Here is a 16,078-nt window from a genome sequence, read left to right as displayed (position 1 = left end):
GTAACTTAATTCATTAAATTACTTCATTAATATATTATTATATATATTTTTACCTTGAAGCAGCTTTGATTAAAGCAGCAGTCCTAGTGCCCTGTTTCAGAGCTGCGCAGGCGCAGTAATGAAAGTGTGCTTAGAGTCCGCCCCGCCCCCCAAGTGTGTGTAGGGTGCAGTACCGCCTTGAAACTCCATGAGCGCTAGTGAGCATGGTCCATAAGCACACTTTCACACACATCTCATATTATTGCGAGTGGAGGGGTCCAAAAAAAAAAACTGCACTACACATATCAGCATGGTCTCCCGAGTCAACTGGCAGATTTTGATGGAAAACATTGTGGGGACCAGCAAAATGGACCCCACAAAGTTTTTGGTCCCCACGCTGTGAGTGTGCTAACGGGTTGCGGCCCCCACCATGTAATAGAAACAAACACACACAGACACACACACACACACACACACACACACACACACACACGCACGCACACACACACACACACACACACACGCATGCACACCGACACGCATGCACACCGACACGCACACACACACACAGACACACACACACACACGCACACACACACACACGCATGTGTGTGTTGGTATTCATCACGTTATGGGGACAGCAGACTGTTTACACAGTCACGTCATGGGGACCTGTTGCGGTATGGGGACCAAAAACCTGGTCCCCATAAAGAAAATGGTTTAAATCAAGTGCAGGAGCTGTTCTGAATATGTCTATGTGATTTTTAGCTCAGGCCCATACCACACGTTTTTTGGTCAGTGTGTGTGTGTAAGGGCAGGAGCTCAGTTGCGCCCCCGCAGGTCATGCACTCACAGTGCCACACACACTTATTCCAAATATGGACATTTCCTGGTCCTCATAAGGAAGGATTTCAACGGAACATACATTTATGGTGTGTTTACATGGAAATCAGTTCAATGGACAAGAACGAAGATTATTTTCAGCAGATACCAGCTAAGGAGCTTAAAACTTGGATGAAGGAGCAAAAGTCAAACCCAAGGTAAGCCCATTTTTGTATTAAATATAAGATATATGCATCCTAAGCAGCCAACAGTGGAACAACTGGAGCTAACAGCAAGCAACCAGGGTTGCCAGATTGTTACACTAGTTTTCTGCCAAAACAAATGCAGCAAAATGCTAATCAAAAATATAATACAATTTATTGCAACCATGTTGATATTTTAAATATGTACTTATCAGTTATTAAAAAATACACATATAATGTATGCTTTAATAGGACATATTACCATGTGCTTTTAGAAAAGTAACTAAACAAAAATAAAAATTTAAGCAATGAAAGAAGTTACCACTAACTAACACATCATTGTTCATTCTAGTTTCCAACAGCAGAACTAGCTTGGTACTTTGTGACAGATTAGCAAGTTAGAACAAGGAGTAAAATTTATCCAACAACTTTGGGCAAAGAATCTTGGCATTTTAGCAATTTTGTCCTCTTGTCCAATTATGTTTTTCCTTGCTTATTTTAAACAATAATTGTTCAAACATAATGGGCAAAGATTTATCCATAAACTGAAGTGGTTTTACTTTCTTTAATTCAGAATTCACATTGTTTGGGCATACAGCTCAGTCAAGTTTTTTATGTAAGTGGTGCAAATATCTGTTACTGATGAGGTAGGGTTTAAATTCACAATTGCCATGAATAGACCACATCTGTTTCTGAATCAGTTTCTCTGATTTTGCTATTAATAGGTATATGTTTAAATAAAATTAACATTGTTGTTCTATTCTATAAAATACAGACATTTCTCCAAAATTCCAAATAAAAATATTGTCATTTAGAGCATTTATTTACAGAAAATTCAGACCTCAAATAATACAACAAGTTCATATTCTTCAGTTTTTTCCTATATGGTGGAATAATAATGTGGGAGTGGGCAGCCATTTTATTCAGCTTAGGATAAGCCAAAAGCTGGTTGGACACTTTAGCTAATGACCTGTACATCATGTTTTTTATTTGAGTTTGATGGGCTAACTTGTTTGTCAGCATAACTGACTTGACCAAGTTGGTTTTACTGGTTGAATGCTTTGGTTGAGCTAGTGTAGTCATGCTGGTCAGTCAGCTTTACAATATTGATAAACTAGCATGGCCATGCTGGTTATAAAGAAAGACCAGTCATACTTGATGCTGGTCAACTTGTGTAATCATGATTGTCTACCCCTATGGTCATACTGATGTACCACTTTGAACATTCTGGTCATGTGGATCAACTAGAGTGGTCATACTGATCAGGCAGGTCAACTAACATTCACATCATTGTCAGACAGGTTAGCTAGTGTAGTCCAGTGTTTTTTCATTCTAGTCAATCAAATTGGTCATGCTGGTTGACTAAAATGATTATACTGGCAGTCATTTAATGGCCATCAGCAATCCAAATAATGTGGTGTCAGTGTAGAATTTACAATATTTTGTTATATTTAAGCAATACAACATGAGAGGGTCATGTGTTACTTTACTGCTTAAATATAACAAAATATTGTAAATTCTACTCTGCCAACACATTATATGGATTGCTATTAGCATTAACATTTTTTTGTCAAACGGAGCCAACTTTTACATTACATTACATTACATTACATTTGGCAGACGCTTTTGTCCAAAGCGACTTACAATAGTCAAGTACAAAAGTAATAGAAGTAAAGATAAACCATTTTTTAGACAGGGCTTAAAGGAGGTCGAAGTGAAATAAAGGGATAGAGAAGTGAAGGAGGGGAAGAAGGAAATGAGGTTGGAAGTAGTTAGTGTGTTAGAGGTGTTAGGAGAGTAAGTGCTCTTTGAAGAGCTCTGTCTTCAGGAGTTTATTAAAGATAGTGAGAGATTCTTCTGATCTGGTAGTGGAAGGTAGTTTGTTCCACCATTGGGGAACTCTGTATGAGAACAGTCTGGATTGTTTTGTGTGAATGTTTGTTTGGTAAAGCGAGGCGACGTTCATTGGAGGAGCGCAGCGGCCGGGAGGTAGCGTAAGCCTTCAGGAGTGAGTGCAGGTAGGAAGGAGCTGTTCTGTCATCACCTTGTAGGCGATTGTAAGAGCTTTGAATTTGATGCGAGCATCAACTGGTAGCCAGTGGAGCTCAATGAGCAGTGGGGTGACGTGCCCGTTTTGGCTGGTTGAAGACCAGACGTGCTGCTGCATTCTGGATGATTTGGAGTGGTTTTACTACGCAGGCCGGGAGGTCAGTTAGTACAGCATTGCAGTAGTCGAGGCGTGAGATGACAACTGCTTGCACCAGGAGTTGGGTGGCCTGTTGCGTCAGAAACGCTCTAATTTTTCTGATGTTATAAAGCACGAAGCGGCAGGATCAAGCAACTGAGGCCACATGGTGCGTGAAGGAGAGCTGGTCATCAACCAGAACACCCAGGTTCCTAGCAACCTTTGACGGTGAGAGAGAGAGAGAGTCGATGCTTATAGAGAAGTTGGGTTGAATAGATGCTTTTGCTGGTATGACCAGAAGTTCAGTCTTTGAGAGATTTAATCGAAGGTGATGCTCCTTCATCCATGAGGATATGTCACTGCAATATCCGTGCAGAGATTGAGTGATCTTCAAGTGAGAATGACAGGTATAGCTGGGTGTCATCAGCAAAGCAATGGTAGGAGAAGCCATGAGAGTGGATAACCTGACCAAGAGAGGCGGTATTTATTGAGAAGAGAAGGGGACCCAGAACCGAACCCTGGGGACGTATGATCTGAACCATGACAGCACATTGTGTGAGATCCCCATGTTTGAGAGTATAGTTAGGAGGAAGTCGTGGTTGACCGTGTCGAAGGCGGCCGAGAGGTCCAGCAGAATGAGCACTGAGGACGGACCTGCAGCTCTAGCAGTTTTCAACGCTTCAGTCACAGACAACAGAGCCGTCTCGGTAGAGTGTCCTTTTTTAAATTCAGATTGGTTCTGGTCCAGGAGGTCATTCTGGGAGAGGAAGCCAGAGACCTGATTTAAAACTTTTTTTTTTTTTTTTTTTTAGAGAGAAAGGGTAGTAGTGAGACCGGTCTGTAGTTATCAACCTGGGCGGGGTTGAGAGAAGGCTTTTTAAGCCTTTTTTTTGGTGTCACATGTGCTTGTTTGAAAGCAGTTGGGAAAACACCAGAAGTTAAAGAGGCATTGATGGTGTGAGTGATAGCCGGAGTGATTGTAGGTGCAATGGTTTGTAGTAGGTTTGAGGAAATTGGGTCAAGCGGACACATAGTAGGACGGCTACGTGTTAGGAGAGCCAGTGTCTTGTTCTCAGTGAGAGAAGTGAACGAGGAGAAAGCAACGCCTTCGGTGGAGGGACACCGGGCTGCAGAGCATGTAGTAGGACTGCTACATGTTACATCAGTAAATTGGTTGCTGATAGCTGCCACTTTACCAGTAAAGAATGAGGCAAGTGTTTCAGCAGTATGTAGCCAGAGGAGGAGGAGGAGGAGGAGGAGGGTTGATTAGTGATTTAAATGTAGCAAATATTTTCCGGCAGTCTGTGAGGGAGCTGAATTTATTGTGATAAAATTCAGCTTTAGCAGTTGTGATGCTGGCTGTAAAGGAATCCAGGAGCAGTTGGTAGTTTTTTAGGTCTGCTTGTTTTTTGTTTTTTTTGCCATTTTCTTTCGGCAGCTCGGAGTTTGGAACGTAGTTCCCTGAGTGAGTTATTTTTTAGCCATGGCTGCGGTTTGCTTGAGCTAACAGCTCGAGATGTAAGAGGACAGAGGTTGTCCAAACAGGAGCTTAGTGTGGAGAAACTTCAGCCTGATTTGCTAGAGGCGGTGTGACTTTCCTGCTGTCAGAAGTATGAAGTATGGGGGAGTGTCCACTTCAGCTCTTCCAGTGTGTTCCCTCTCTCACTCTCTCATTTAATTCTGTCCAGAGCTGCAGTCATTTTTACCCAAGATCTTGTGGTGCTAATTTCCTATATCGCCCGCAGCTGTGCGCAATTTAGAATCCTATTTCGTCACTCGCCGAGGTGTCAGCTGAAGGCGTCAGCTGTTGTGTGAAGACCAACTTGGGTAAAGACCTGCGAGTCTACCTGCGCGAGTCCACCGAGCAAGTCCACTGACAAGGCAGCTGTCTTCAGCCCACTCCTTATCCACTGGGGTTCCCCAGGGTTCGGTGCACTTTACAACATCAAAAATATTCAACCATTTCTGACGCAACAGGCCACCCAACTCCTGGTACAAGCGGTGGTAATCTCATGCCTCCACTACAGATGATCCAGAATGCAGCAGCATGTCTGGTCTTCAACCAGCCAAAACGGGCACGTCACCCCGCTGCTCATTGAGCTCCATTGGCTACCAGTTGCTGCTTGCATCAAATTCAAAGTCCTTACGATCGCCTAAAAGGTGATGACAGAACAGCTCCTTCCTACCTGCACTCGCTCCTGAAGGCTTACGCTACCTCCCGGCTGCTGCGCTCCTCCAATGAACGTCGCCTCGCTTTACCAAACAAACATTCACACAAAGCAATCCAGACTGTTCTCATACAGAGTTCCCCAATGGTGGAACAAACTACCTTCCACTACCAGATCAGGAGAATCTCTCACTATCTTTAAGAAACTCCTGAAGACAGAGCTCTTCAAAGAACTCTTACTCTCCTAACCCCTCTAACTCTAACCTCTAACAACTTCTAACCTAATTTCCTATCTAAAGATGTTTTTACTTTTACTTCTATTATTTTTGTACTTCACTATTGTAAGTCACTTTGGACAAAAGCGTCTGCCAAATGTAATGTTATGTACTGTAATGTAATCTTGTGCTGATGATGGGATATTTGGAGTCTCCTACAGCACATCCCAAACATTCTCAACAAGGTCTTGACTCTGTGGTGGCCAATCAGATGAACGTCTTTTCCCAACCACAGAACATGTCTTTAACATGGTTGTTTAAGAAATGAGAAGCTATTACTGCATTGGTAAATAACTTTTAACTTATTGCCAGCTGAAACATAATCATCCATGGAGTAATTATTCAATGGCAGGCTCTTACCTGTTTGTTAAGTTACATCCAAATCCCTTCTTTTTATTTTGGTGAAAAAAAATCTTGGTCTTGTCTCAGTCTTGTCTTAGTCCTTGAAACTCCTGCTCTTGGTCTTGACTCATGAACAAGTCTCAAGTATAATACATCATTCTCCAAATTAAATAACAATTAAAACAAAATTATTGAGAAAATAGTTTGTAATATCAAACTCAAGACCATTAAAAAAAATATCCAATTAGAAGATGTTAACACTTGATTGGTTTATATAATAATGCTGGATGGTGTACAGTAAGCATACTGAAAAGTCCCTGTAGGTTAAAATGTTTGTTTTTTATCGGCAAGACTTAAATATATATATACTGGATATTATATGAGTGCTGTCAAATTTTTACTCCTTTTTATTAGGTTAGTTGTTTTATTAGGTTAATGACTAGCATGATCACAGTGGTCAACTAGCTAGCTAGCTATTTCTCCTGTTGTCCTTTTAGCATATAACATGTACAGATCTGCTGAACACCCCCTATACCTCTCTTTTTTCTACCGCCCCTCCCCCAACTAGCAGACAGTTCTAGTTCTAAAAAGTGCTTCACACAGTAATTTAACTAAATAAAAAGACAATAAAAATGCCAAAATGCATGTCATTTTAATTATAAATGATACAATTATATTTGTTATATAAAAATGGTGGTCTCCATTATAAGACTTTTAATTTGATACCATGTAAGCTGAGTATATCTTCTACATTACTCAAAAAAACCTTATGCACAACCTCTGCAAAAGTACATGTGATGTTCATGATTTAACCAGTTTAGCAGCAGTTAGGAGCTGAAAGTTTAGCTTTAAAAGTTTTAAAGTTTATTAGAGTCAGGCTGTTTCAGCAGCAGCAGTAGTTACAGTGTGGGGGAGGGGTGGTGGCTGTTTTCACTGTTAGAGGGGTTGGCTATTCCAACAACAGCAGCAGCAGCAGCAGAGGGAGGGGCCTTGATTGCTTGCTGGAACAGCACAGGGCGGCTGCTGAAACGGCAAGTAGAGGGGGGAGGGCGGCTGCTGAAACGGCAAGTAGAGGGGGGAGAGCGGCTGGTGAAACGGCAAGTAGAGGGGGGAGGGCGGCTGCTGAAACGGCAAGTAGAGGGGGGAGGGCGGCTGCTGGAACGGCAAGTAGAGGGGGGAGAGCGGCTGGTGAAACGGCAAGTAGAGGGGGGAGGGCGGCTGCTGAAACGGCAAGTAGAGGGGGGAGAGCGGCTGGTGAAACGGCAAGTAGAGGGGGGAGGGCGGCTGCTGGAACGGCAAGTAGAGGGGGGAGAGCGGCTGCTGAAACGGCAAGTAGAGGGGGGAGGGCGGCTGCTGAAACGGCAAGTAGAGGGGGGAGAGCGGCTGGTGAAACGGCAAGTAGAGGGGGGAGGGCGGCTGCTGAAACGGCAAGTAGAGGGGGGAGGGCGGCTGCTGAAACGGCAAGTAGAGGGGGGAGAGCGGCTGGTGAAACGGCAAGTAGAGGGGGGAGGGCGGCTGCTGGAACGGCAAGTAGAGGGGGGAGAGCGGCTGCTGAAACGGCAAGTAGAGGGGGGAGAGCGGCTGCTGAAACGGCAAGTAGAGGGGGGAGGGCGGCTGCTGAAACGGCAAGTAGAGGGGGGAGGGCGGCTGCTGGAACGGCAAGTAGAGGGGGGAGAGCGGCTGGTGAAACGGCAAGTAGAGGGGGGAGGGCGGCTGCTGGAACGGCAAGTAGAGGGAGGAGAGCGGCTGCTGAAACGGCAAGTAGAGGGGGGAGAGCGGCTGCTGAAACGGCAAGTAGAGGGGGGAGGGCGGCTGCTGGAACGGCAAGTAGAGGGGGGAGGGCGGCTGCTGGAACGGCAAGTAGAGGGGGGAGAGCGGCTGCTGAAACGGCAAGTAGAGGGGGGAGGGCGGCTGCTGAAACGGCAAGTAGAGGGGGGAGAGCGGCTGGTGAAACGGCAAGTAGAGGGGGGAGGGCGGCTGCTGGAACGGCAAGTAGAGGGGGGAGGGCGGCTGCTGAAACGGCAAGTAGAGGGGGGAGGGCGGCTGCTGAAACGGCAAGTAGAGGGGGGAGAGCGGCTGGTGAAACGGCAAGTAGAGGGGGGAGGGCGGCTGCTGGAACGGCAAGTAGAGGGGGGAGAGCGGCTGCTGAAACGGCAAGTAGAGGGGGGAGGGCGGCTGCTGGAACGGCAGTCGAGTGTTGGGGGAAGGGAGCTTGTTAATCGCTGTAAGCCATTTTGCCGTTCAGAGGAGAGTTGGAGAGTGTGGTGAGCAGATGAGAGCTAGTTTCTGAAGTTAGTGTTTTTTTTTTGTAATATTTAAGTTTAAGAATAAAAACAAGCTTTTAAATGTCTAGTGACAAATGCTAGACTGGCTGCAGACTGCTCACATAAGCTAGCTAGTGTTAGCTAACCTTCCTACCTAAATTTAGCTAGCTGACAGGTTAAGTTAGTCTCAGCAGGGTAAAAAAGGTAGATATTTGCTGACTGTATTTCACAGTGCTGCTCAGGCACCCTTAATTTCTTTGTTTTGTTAGTGTGACAGAATGAGTAGATAATTTTGGTTAATGGTGTTATAATTCCTATATTATTGTAAACGTGGATGTATATCTGATTAATGGTGTAGACTCATGCATAAGGGTGTTAAAATAGGTTAAGAATTATATATTATGGTGTATAGTAGTGTATAGCTGGTTAAGGGTTCTATGTAATGGTGTATAGTAGTGTATAGCTGGTTAAGGGTTCTATGTAATGGTGTATAGTAGTGTATAGCTGGTTAAGGGTTCTATGTAATGGTGTATAGTAGCGTATAGCTGGTTAAGGGTTCTATGTAATGGTGTATAGTAGTGTATAGCTGGTTAAGAATTATATATTATGGTGTATAGTAGCGTATAGCTGGTTAAGGGTTCTATGTAATGGTGTATAGTAGCGTATAGCTGGTTAAGGGTTCTATGTAATGGTGTATAGTAGTGTATAGCTGGTTAAGGGTTCTATGTAATGGTGTATAGTAGTGTATAGCTGGTTAAGGGTTCTATGTAATGGTGTATAGTAGCGTATAGCTGGTTAAGGGTTCTATGTAATGGTGTATAGTAGTGTATAGCTGGTTAAGAATTATATATTATGGTGTATAGTAGCGTATAGCTGGTTAAGGGTTCTATGTAATGGTGTATAGTAGCGTATAGCTGGTTAAGGGTTCTATGTAATGGTGTATAGTAGTGTATAGCTGGTTAAGGGTTCTATGTAATGGTGTATAGTAGTGTATAGCTGGTTAAGGGTTCTATGTAATGGTGTATAGTAGCGTATAGCTGGTTAAGGGTTCTATGTAATGGTGTATAGTAGCGTATAGCTGGTTAAGAATTATATATTATGGTGTATAGTAGCGTATAGCTGGTTAAGGGTTCTATGTAATGGTGTATAGTAGCGTATAGCTGGTTAAGGGTTCTATGTAATGGTGTATAGTAGTGTATAGCTGGTTAAGGGTTCTATGTAATGGTGTATAGTAGTGTATAGCTGGTTAAGGGTTCTATGTAATGGTGTATAGTAGCGTATAGCTGGTTAAGGGTTCTATGTAATGGTGTATAGTAGTGTATAGCTGGTTAAGGGTTCTATGTAAAGGTGTATAGTAGTGTATAGCTGGTTAAGGGTTCTATGTAATGGTGTATAGTAGTGTATAGCTGGTTAAGGGTTCTATGTAATGGTGTATAGTAGTGTATAGCTGGTTAAGGGTTCTATGTAAAGGTGTATAGTAGTGTATAGCTGGTTAAGGGTTCTATGTAATGGTGTATAGTAGTGTATAGCTGGTTAAGGGTTCTATGTAATGGTGTATAGTAGTGTATAGCTGGTTAAGGGTTCTATGTAATGGTGTATAGTAGTGTATAGCTGGTTAAGGGTTCTATGTAAAGGTGTATAGTAGTGTATAGCTGGTTAAGGGTTCTATGTAATGGTGTATAGTAGTGTATAGCTGGTTAAAGGTTCTATGTAAAGGTGTATAGTAGCGTATAGCTGGTTAAGGGTTCTATGTAATGGTGTATAGTAGCGTATAGCTGGTTAAAGGTTCTGTGTAAATGTGTATAGTAGTGTATAGCTGGTTAAGGGTTCTATGTAATGGTGTATAGTAGCGTATAGCTGGTTAAGGGTTCTATGTAATGGTGTATAGTAGCGTATAGCTGGTTAAAGGTTCTGTGTAAATGTGTATAGTAGTGTATAGCTGGTTAAGGGTTCTATGTAATGGTGTATAGTAGTGTATAGCTGGTTAAGGGTTCTATGTAAAGGTGTATAGTAGCGTATAGCTGGTTAAGGGTTCTATGTAAAGGCGTATAGTAGCGTATAGCTGGTTAAGGGTTCTATGTAATGGTGTATAGTAGTGTATAGCTGGTTAAGGGTTCTATGTAATGGTGTATAGTAGTGTATAGCTGGTTAAGGGTTCTATGTAATGGTGTATAGTAGCGTATAGCTGGTTAAGTATAGCTGGTTAAGGGTTCTATGTAATGGTGTATAGTAGTGTATAGCTGGTTAAGGGTTCTATGTAATGGTGTATAGTAGCGTATAGCTGGTTAAGTATAGCTGGTTTAAGGTTCTGTGTAAATGTGTATAGTAGTGTATAGCTGGTTTAAGGTTCTGTGTAAATGTGTATAGTAGTGTATAGCTGGTTTAAGGTTCTGTGTAAATGTGTATAGTAGGGTATAGCTGGTTAAGGGTTCTATGTAACAGTGTGTAAGGATGTATAGCTGATTAGGGGGTTCTGTGTAATTCTGTATAGTAGTGTATAGCTGGTTTAAGGTTCTGTGTAAATGTGTATAGTAGGGTATAGCTGGTTAAGGGTTCTATGTAACAGTGTGTAAGGATGTATAGCTGATTAGGGGGTTCTGTGTAATTCTGTATAGTAGTGTATAGCTGGTTAAAGGTTCTGTGTAAATGTGTATAGTAGGGTATAGCTGGTTAAGGGTTCTATGTAACAGTGTGTAAGGATGTATAGCTGATTAGGGGGTTCTGTGTAATTCTGTATAGTAGTGTATAGCTGGTTAAGGGTTCTATGTAATGGTGTATAGTAGTGTATAGCTGGTTAAGGGTTCTATGTAAAGGTGTATAGTAGTGTATAGCTGGTTAAGGGTTCTATGTAAAGGTGTATAGTAGTGTATAGCTGGTTAAGGGTTCTATGTAATGGTGTATAGTAGCGTATAGCTGGTTAAAGGTTCTATGTAAAGGTGTATAGTAGCGTATAGCTGGTTAAGGGTTCTATGTAATGGTGTATAGTAGCGTATAGCTGGTTAAAGGTTCTGTGTAAATGTGTATAGTAGTGTATAGCTGGTTAAGGGTTCTATGTAATGGTGTATAGTAGCGTATAGCTGGTTAAGGGTTCTATGTAAAGGCGTATAGTAGCGTATAGCTGGTTAAGGGTTCTATGTAATGGTGTATAGTAGTGTATAGCTGGTTAAGGGTTCTATGTAATGGTGTATAGTAGTGTATAGCTGGTTAAGGGTTCTATGTAATGGTGTATAGTAGCGTATAGCTGGTTAAGTATAGCTGGTTAAGGGTTCTATGTAATGGTGTATAGTAGTGTATAGCTGGTTAAGGGTTCTATGTAATGGTGTATAGTAGCGTATAGCTGGTTAAGTATAGCTGGTTTAAGGTTCTGTGTAAATGTGTATAGTAGTGTATAGCTGGTTTAAGGTTCTGTGTAAATGTGTATAGTAGTGTATAGCTGGTTTAAGGTTCTGTGTAAATGTGTATAGTAGGGTATAGCTGGTTAAGGGTTCTATGTAACAGTGTGTAAGGATGTATAGCTGATTAGGGGGTTCTGTGTAATTCTGTATAGTAGTGTATAGCTGGTTAAAGGTTCTGTGTAAATGTGTATAGTAGTGTATAGCTGGTTTAAGGTTCTGTGTAAATGTGTATAGTAGGGTATAGCTGGTTAAGGGTTCTATGTAACAGTGTGTAAGGATGTATAGCTGATTAGGGGGTTCTGTGTAATTCTGTATAGTAGTGTATAGCTGGTTAAGGGTTCTATGTAAAGGTGTATAGTAGTGTATAGCTGGTTAAGGGTTCTATGTAATGGTGTATAGTAGCGTATAGCTGGTTAAGGGTTCTATGTAATGGTGTATAGTAGTGTATAGCTGGTTAAGGGTTCTATGTAATGGTGTATAGTAGTGTATAGCTGGTTAAGGGTTCTATGTAAAGGTGTATAGTAGCGTATAGCTGGTTAAGGGTTCTATGTAATGGTGTATAGTAGCGTATAGCTGGTTAAGGGTTCTATGTAATGGTGTATAGTAGTGTATAGCTGGTTAAGGGTTCTATGTAATGGTGTATAGTAGTGTATAGCTGGTTAAGGGTTCTATGTAAAGGTGTATAGTAGCGTATAGCTGGTTAAGGGTTCTATGTAAAGGCGTATAGTAGCGTATAGCTGGTTAAGGGTTCTATGTAATGGTGTATAGTAGCGTATAGCTGGTTAAGGGTTCTATGTAATGGTGTATAGTAGCGTATAGCTGGTTAAGGGTTCTATGTAATGGTGTATAGTAGTGTATAGCTGGTTAAGGGTTCTATGTAATGGTGTATAGTAGTGTATAGCTGGTTAAGGGTTCTATGTAATGGTGTATAGTAGTGTATAGCTGGTTAAGGGTTCTATGTAATGGTGTATAGTAGCGTATAGCTGGTTAAGGGTTCTATGTAATGGTGTATAGTAGCGTATAGCTGGTTAAGGGTTCTATGTAAAGGTGTATAGTAGTGTATAGCTGGTTAAGGGTTCTATGTAAAGTGTATAGTAGTGTATAGCTGGTTAAGGGTTCTATGTAATGGTGTATAGTAGCGTATAGCTGGTTAAGTATAGCTGGTTAAGGGTTCTATGTAATGGTGTATAGTAGTGTATAGCTGGTTAAGGGTTCTATGTAATGGTGTATAGTAGCGTATAGCTGGTTAAGTATAGCTGGTTTAAGGTTCTGTGTAAATGTGTATAGTAGTGTATAGCTGGTTTAAGGTTCTGTGTAAATGTGTATAGTAGGGTATAGCTGGTTAAGGGTTCTATGTAACAGTGTGTAAGGATGTATAGCTGATTAGGGGGTTCTGTGTAATTCTGTATAGTAGTGTATAGCTGGTTAAAGGTTCTGTGTAAATGTGTATAGTAGTGTATAGCTGGTTAAGGGTTCTATGTAATGGTGTATAGTAGTGTATAGCTGGTTAAGGGTTCTATGTAAAGGTGTATAGTAGTGTATAGCTGGTTAAGGGTTCTATGTAATGGTGTATAGTAGCGTATAGCTGGTTAAGGGTTCTATGTAATGGTGTATAGTAGTGTATAGCTGGTTAAAGGTTCTATGTAAAGGTGTATAGTAGCGTATAGCTGGTTAAGGGTTCTATGTAATGGTGTATAGTAGCGTATAGCTGGTTTAAGGTTCTGTGTAAATGTGTATAGTAGTGTATAGCTGGTTTAAGGTTCTGTGTAAATGTGTATAGTAGGGTATAGCTGGTTAAGGGTTCTATGTAACAGTGTGTAAGGATGTATAGCTGATTAGGGGGTTCTGTGTAATTCTGTATAGTAGTGTATAGCTGGTTAAAGGTTGTATGAAATAGTGTAAAGCAGTGAATAGCTGGTTAAGGGTTCTATGTAGTGGTGTGTATGGATGCATAGCTAATTATGGTTTCTATGTAATTGTGTATAGTAGTGTATAGCTAGTTAAGTATTGTGTATAATGGTGTGTAGGGGTGTATAGTTGGTTTAGGATTTTGTGTAATGCTGTAAAGGGATGTATATCTGATTAAAGGTTGTATAAATATGTATAGTAGTGTATAGCAGGAGTTAAGGATGTTTAACTGGTAAAGGATTGTATAACATTGTGCATGAAGATGTACAGCATGGTGCATAGTGATGCATATGTGGTTAAAGATTGAATATGACTGTATATGGATGTATAACTGCTTAAGAATTGTATATAACTGCATACAGGGATTTATAGCTGTTTGAAATGCAGCATATGAGCAAATCATTCATTATGTTTGTGTATGTATGTATTTTTATGTTTATTAATGTAAGAGTCAGGTTGTATCAGCAGTAGTAGATGGTGGGGGAGGGGTGGCTGTTCAGCCGCAGTTCCCCCACACTCTACTACTGCTGAAACAGCCACCTCTCCTGAACCTAAGAAATTAATTTTATTTTAAAATATCTAACCATAAGAGTTAGTTAAAAATCATACAACTGACAACTTTAATATATCAGACAGTAATTAATCACAGGGCAAGTAATTTTTTGTTTAATATTCTTGCAGTTTAAAATGCCACCACGGATCAGTCCCCTTAGGGATGCCATAGAACATGTGGTTTCAAAAACAGACAAAACAAGCAAGTTGGAGGTGAAGTACATTAATGCAGTAAAAGGTAAGAAGGCGTCTGAAGTTTTTTAGTCATTAATGTCATACATTTACACGCAGCCTGATGATCCATGAGAAGACTCAGTTAAAATAGAGCTTATCTTAATATGGTTCCCTCTTTCTTTCTTTGTTGGTCTAATTGCCATCTATCATGAGCTGAATGTCTGTTCAAGTAAATGTAGTTTATCCTGGTTAAAATGTTTTTGCTGTCTTTTACAGGACGTGGAGTATTTGCAAAGAGTTCTATTTGCAAAGGAGATTTTCTTGTTGAATATCGAGGAGATATGATAAATGAAGCAGAATCCCAGAGAAGAAGAAACATTTACCACCCATCATGTACTGTATTTATGTTTGACTTCAAGTGGAAAGGGAAACTATGGTGGTAAGGCTTCTGTTTGCTCCAAAACTATAATATACCATGTGGCTTAAATCGGGCTAGTTATGGTTAGTTTAAACTGGTCCTGTCAATGTTGTCAAGATGGTCAAGCTGAATACCCACTTGATAATGATGATTATGCAACCCGTTTGGTCACAGGGGTTGAGTTGTATGGTCTTGATGGCTGACCACAGTGGTCATGCTACTAATAGTGGTGGATGAACTTGGTTATGCTGATAATGCTGGTTTAATTGATTGCTTATGCCCGGTCAGCCAGCTTGGCCATAATAATTGATAAGCCAAATCAAATTGGTCTAGATGGTAAAGTCATGCAGCATGAGTTTTTGACTTTTTAGCAGAATTTATTTATTGTATTTAATCAAATGAAGTTATTATTTTTGTTATTGTGAAATTTGTATTTCTCTTTTTGTGTTTAAGTATTGATGCCTCAAGAGAAGATGGATCATTTGGGCGGCTCGTTAACGATGACCACAGACACCCAAACTGTAAAATGAAAAAAATTGATGTGGATGGAAAACCACACCTTTGTTTGTTTGCCCTGAATGACATTAAAGAAGGAGAAGAAATTGTCTATGACTATGGGGGTGATGACTACCCATGGAGAACACAAGTATGTTGCAAAGTATGCAGTATACGTAATGCTGTGATTCAGAATGTATTAAGTATTGTTCATGATGTCTTTATGGTTTTATATGTTTGCATTGTCTTTATAAAATGTGATTGCAGACGACCAGTGCTACTTCCCATGCTGTGGTGGGTGATTCTGATCTTCCTCAACCATCTCAGGCTCAGACTAGTGTCTCTCCTGGTCCAGACTATTCTCCTGAACAGGTACCGTATTTTTCGGACTATAAGGCGCACTTAAAAACTTTTAATTTTCACAAAAATTGACAGTGCGTCTTATAATACGGTGCGCCTTTTGTATGGATTTTACTCGTCAGGTTGTAAGGAGCAGTAAACACACACTCGGTGCAGCGTTATAGAGAGTTTCAGTGCTATACAGAGTCCAGAGCCGTGCAGCTCCGAGGCTGGAGCAGCAATAGCATTAGCTAGATGCTAACCGCTAAGCTAGCTAGCTTATTCACTGTTCAGAGATCAGTATTATCTAAATTTTACCCGTCAGGTGTAAGGAGCAGTAAACACACACTCCGTGCAGAGCAGCAATAGCATTAGCTAGCTTATTCACTGTTCAGAGATCAGTATTATCTCAATTTTACCCGTCAGGTGTAAGGAGCAGTAAACACACACTCCGTGCAGAGCAGCAATAGCATTAGCTAGCTTATTCACTGTTCAGAGATCAGTATTATCTCAATTTTACCCGTCAGGTTGTAAGGAGCAGTAAACACACACTCCGTGCA

The 16,078-nt window shown here is 41.2% G+C and overlaps 1 long non-coding RNA gene across 2 annotated transcripts; it reads left to right on the top strand.

Moving 5' to 3' along the window:
• The first annotated feature begins 952 nt into the window (after window positions 1-952).
• Window positions 953-15,364, top strand: LOC125786857 (uncharacterized). Of its 2 annotated transcripts, none has more exons than XR_007428850.1 (4): window positions 953-1,019; window positions 14,222-14,330; window positions 14,543-14,705; window positions 15,138-15,364. It is a non-coding gene; the product is annotated as an uncharacterized LOC125786857 (long non-coding RNA). The 2 variants fall into 2 exon arrangements; XR_007428851.1 differs by lacking the exon at window positions 953-1,019 and adding an exon at window positions 8,178-8,264 and having other exon boundaries at window positions 15,138-15,363.
• Window positions 15,365-16,078: the final 714 nt, after the last annotated feature.

Source organism: Astyanax mexicanus, chromosome 22 (assembly GCF_023375975.1).
Source record: "Astyanax mexicanus isolate ESR-SI-001 chromosome 22, AstMex3_surface, whole genome shotgun sequence".
Taxonomy (NCBI): Eukaryota; Metazoa; Chordata; class Actinopteri; order Characiformes; family Acestrorhamphidae; genus Astyanax; species Astyanax mexicanus.
Note: the sequence above shows the minus strand (reverse complement) of the source record. Positions and strands in the feature narration are given on the sequence as shown.